Genomic DNA, 5308 nt, shown 5'->3' on the forward strand with positions numbered 1-5308 from the left:
CTACGAGTTACACACATGACAGCAAGCACAGCACCCACAGATGTGCACACACACATACGTGTGCCCTAACTCCTCACATGGGTGTGCCCACTAGCAAGAAAACATGTACGTGCGCCTGTGCATACATGTGCGAGCACATAGGTGTAATTACAGGCACACGTGCAGCAGTGTGTGCACACCAGCAAAAAACACGCACATGTGTGCAGATGAAACACAGGCACATACATGCACAAGTGTGCAGGACACAAGCAATCACGGGTACACACATAGTAGCACGTGTACACACCATCAAAAATGCACGTGTGCCCATGCGTATATTCAGGCACACACATACATGAGTGCACAGGACACAAGCAAGCCTGGGCACGTGTACAGCAATGTGTATACAACACATGGAGCCAGAGCCCTTTGTTTTGCACACATGTGTTATTCTCATGTCACACGTGGCCTGGGTGGTTTCAATCAGTGTTGGCAGATAGCAGGCATGGGATCCTGAGTCTAAGAAAAAGCCAAAATTCCAGTTAGTAAGCTGATGTAAGATGTGCTCTGACAAAGCACAGGACAAGTGTTCAAATACACAACATACGGAACTCCAGTGTCTCCTGCTTCTGTCCTCTAGGTCCTGTCAGGGGAACTGGCCTCTGAGCCCACAGGGTAAGGGCCACGTGTGAACCTGACCCCACACCTGTGGGTGCAGCTCTGCTCAGCTACTCTGGAGACTGACAACGGGCGGGTCTTGGGTCTTGTCTTCAGGCGGGGTCTGGGCCAGCGTGGGCCTGGCACGCATGGGCCTCTTCCCCACACCCACCACCGCCCGTCCCCAGCGATAAGTGGAATGTGTCAACTTATTCCCAGCTGTTGTTGCCAAAAAAAGAAAAAAGAAAAAAAAAACCCTCGGGGGTTTCAAGGAAACTCACAACAACTTTAGAGAAATGCGAGAACATGATGGATGTGCTATTTCCCTGCATATTCAGTAAAGGCCAGAAGCCTCAGAGTTTGTCACATGCATTTTGGAAACCCTGGAAGTAGGCTGCGCCCGGACCTCCTTTTGGGCCTGGCATTGTTCCTTCTCGGGCCACACAAGCTTCCTGAAAGGAAACGTCTTTTGCTTCTCTTTATTCCCAGGAATAATGGCTCCTGACATAAACGGCTCCCACTAGCAATTAGCCGTGATTAATGTAGAGGGCTGCAGGCGTGGAGGAAGTGCCGTGGGAGGGGCGGGAGGGGTGGGCGCTCACATATTCATGGTCTTGGCACAGATGTGCCAGCTCAGCAGGGGCAGGATGGGGCTCTGCCGCCCAGCTTTCATTAGTGCTGCGTGTCTGAGATAGGGTGCTTGGGCTGCTGGTGACACTGGGCTGTGGTCAGAGGCCACCCCGTGGCTCCATCAAAGACACACACACATGTTTAGCCCCTGGGGCTGAATCAAGTGTGAAAGAGCACAAACATTGCCTGTCCTTTACTCTGCCTGGTGGTTTTCCCACGGGCTCACATCACCCACTTCCCAGAGAGGAGCCCAGGGCCCAGTGGAGATGGAGTTTGCCCTAGACCTTAAGAACCCAGACATCAGCACCAGATACTCTACCTGCCATTACTACATGACTCAGTTTCCACAACTGGAACATGGAGGGCACAGTGGGAGCCACCAGGTCTACGACTGGGGCCTTCCTTCTCATTGCCTATGACCTCACGATCACTGTGGCCAATCCATACATCACTGGCTCCTGGGACCCTCAGTTGAACACATCTGAACTCCAAAGCACCCTGCAAAAAAACAATAACTCGGGCTGGGGAGATGGCTTAGCGGTTAAGCGCTTGCCTGTGAAGCCTAAGGACCCCGGTTCGAGGCTCGGTTCCCCAGGTCCCACGTTAGCCAGATGCACAAGGGGGCGCACACGTCTGGAGTTCGTTTGCAGAGGCTGGAGGCCCTGGCGCGCCCATTCTCTCTCTCTCCCTCTATCTTTCTTTCTCTCTGTGTCTGTCGCTCTCAAATAAATAAATAAAAAATTTAAAAAAAAACAATAACTCCATAGAACAGGGCATGACTGTGAGCTCTCCTGAGGCTCGGAGAGAAGACAGAATGCGGGCTGGAGAGATGGCTTAGTGGTTAAGGCATTTGCCTGCAAAGCCAAAGGGCCCAGGCTCAATTCCCCAGGGCCCACGTTAGCCAGATGCACAAGGGGGCACATGCGTCTGGAGTTTGTTTGCAGTGGCTGGAGGCCCTGGCGCACTCATTCTCTCTCTCTCTCCTCTCTCTCTCTCAAATAAATAAAAAAATGAAATAAAATAAAGACAGAATTCCAGCCTATCTGCATGTCTTCATAACTCAATTTCAGGGCTCATTAGTACTCAGTAATTGGGGTGCCAGGGAACACTCCAATGGCCCAGTCATTCAGGCCTGTAATGGGCCTCTGCAACCTGCCAGGAATACCCCCTTCCAGGATGAAGACCCACCCTAGTAAATTGTCTGGCAGCCCATTTCCCAGATAGAAGCCCAAGAAGGTCTGCTGGCCTGGCCTTCCCTCCTCCCCACACCCTGAGAGTGGAAAGCTCTCCTCCCTCAGTACCTTGCCCGGCCTTCCCTCCTCCCCCAACCCCGAGTATGGCAAGCCCTCCCCCCGCAGTGCCCTGCCCGGCCTTGGACATCAGAACTCTGCCCTACAGGCTGAAGAGATGGCTCAATAAGTAAAGTATTTACCATGCAAAATGGAGACCTGAGTTTAAATCATCAGAACCCACATAAAGCCAGACATGGCAGCACACATCTGTAGCCCCAGTGCCCATAGAGGCAGAGACAGGCGATCTCAGAAACCTGCAGATCCCCCAGCCTACAAGGACAAACAAGAGACCCCACCTTGATGGTGGAAGGTGAGGTCAATACCCAAAGTCATTCTCTGACCTGCATACGCACACGTGACACATATCCTGCTGTGTACACGCACACACACACACACACACACACACACACACGCATTTAAAAACAGAACAGGAGCTGGAAAGATGGCTCAGCAGTTAAGGTGTTTGTCTGCAATGCCTAAGGACCCAGTTCAATTTCATAATACCCACATAAAGCCAAATGCTCAGAGTGGCGCATGTGTCTGGAGTTCGTTTGCAGCTGCTAGAGGCTTTAGCGCTCCCATTCTCTCCTCTCTTTCTCTTTCTCTCTCTCTCCCCCCCCTTTCTCCCTCCTTCCCTCTTCTTCTGTGTCAAATAAATAAATACATGAATGAAATATTTAAAAGTTAAAAAACAGGGCTGGAGAGATAGATGGCTTAGTGGTTAAGGCACTTGCTTGCAAAGCCAAAGGACCAAGATTCAGTTCCCCAGGACCCACACGTAAGGTAGCACATGGAGTGGCTAGGGACCCTGGCATGCCCATTCTCTTAATCTCTCTCACTCTCTCTCTTTTCCTCACTCTCAAATAAATAAAAACAAAATATTTTTTTTAATAAATAAAAAACAAGCTGGGTGTGGTGGTGCATGCCTTTCATCCCAGCACTTGGGAGGCAGAGGTAGGAGGATCACCGAGAGTTCGAGGCCACCCTGAGGCTACATAGTTAATGCCAGGTCAGCCTGAACCAGAGTGATACCCTACCTCAAAAAATTAAAAATAATAATTAATTAAATAAATAGAAAACCAAACAAAAAGAACTCAACTCTCCCCTGAGCCATAACTCACCTTCAGAAGACCCTGCAGACCCCACTTCCCCACATACCTCCCAATTCTCCACCAGTTCTGACATCCCAGCTCTGGCCCGGCCCCTAGCAGGTCACCAGCATGGCTCAAAACAGCCCCTGCCCTCCAGTCTCTGCCTCAAGTCTAGCCCAGCTCCGAGCAGAAAGCTGGCCTTCTAGAACAGTGTTCTTCAATCTTTTCTTTAAATTTATTTTTTCATCTTTTTATGTTATTTATTTATTTAAGAGAGAGGGAGGAGAGAGAAGAAGGCAGATGAGAGAGAATGGGCACACCAAGACTTCTAGCCATTGTAAACGAACTCTAGATGTATGTGGCATTAGTGTATCTGGCTTTACGTGGCTACTGGGTAATAGAACCTGGGTCCTTAGGCTTTTCAGGCAAGTGCCTTAACAACTGAGCCATCTCTCCAGCCCTGTCTTCACTCTTACAGTCATTATCACCATGCCACCTAGGGAGCCCCATAGCCACTTATGTCGAATTTGTCCCCATAAGCCTGATGCCATGGATGCTGTGTGTACTGGTGCCTTATCCACAGAGATGGGTGTCTTCAGTCCCCAAAGAACCAAGTGCTCCTTTAAGGGAGGACTCTAACACATCAACACGTCATGTCACTTCCACGCTCCAATCCTGCCCTAGGCCTGAGTCCCTTGATCAGGACCAACCTCTCAGGAGCACCCACCTTCACCTCCACCCGTGGCCTCCTGACACCTGCATTACTGCTTCCTTTAGGGCTTCCCATCCCACAGAGGGCCCAGCACCCCCAGGGCTCTTCTGAACACACTCCCACTCACCCAGGTTTGCAGCTCCCTGCACTGGGCGAAGCGACCCTCCTGGGTCCTCCCTGAGGGGCAGGAAGAGCTCGGGGACATGGGCTGAGGGAAGACTTCCTTCCGCCACAGCCAGAGATAGGGCTCACTGACTCAGTCCCACGGGGCCACGTGCCACAGCGCCCCCTTGCCAACCCCATGGTTTAGTTACTTTCTCAGGCAGGGACAAAACGCCACAGCCAAAGCAGCTGGCAGGAGAAGAGTTTATTTTGGCTTTCAATCTGGAGGAGAAGCTTCAGGATGGCAGAGGCTGGACATCACTTCTTGCCACAGCAGGTGGAAAACAGCAGAAAGAAAGTGAACTGAGCTCTAGTAAGAGGGAGGCTGAGGTATAACACCCCAAAAACCACCCCAGCACCACACTTCCTCCAACAAACCTCCCAAATTGCCACCAGCTAAGGACCAAGCATTCAAATCACATGGGGGGGGGGGGCAACTGATTGAAAACACCACATCCACTCAGGTGAGGAAAGTGAGACACAGAGAAAAGAGACCATCCCACCCAGGCCATGTCCACCCTGCCAGATGAACTAGAGCCCAAGGGTGTGGGGTGGCTGACTGCACACAGCTACGTGGGTGTCACACAGGGTCTCAGCCCAGAAGGGTCCAAGACAACCATAGTCAGCACATCCTTACTCCACTCAGTTATCTATTTCCTGCTTTTGCTGTGGCCCCATCCCCAGCCAGTCACAGGATACTGGCCAATTTGGGAAGCCTTGGGCACTGTGGGTCTCCATGGCAGACAGAAAGGGGGTTCTCTGTGCTCTGCCCAAGCCATGATGCT

This window comes from Jaculus jaculus, chromosome 2 (genome assembly GCF_020740685.1).
Source record: "Jaculus jaculus isolate mJacJac1 chromosome 2, mJacJac1.mat.Y.cur, whole genome shotgun sequence".
Classification (NCBI taxonomy): domain Eukaryota; kingdom Metazoa; phylum Chordata; class Mammalia; order Rodentia; family Dipodidae; genus Jaculus; species Jaculus jaculus.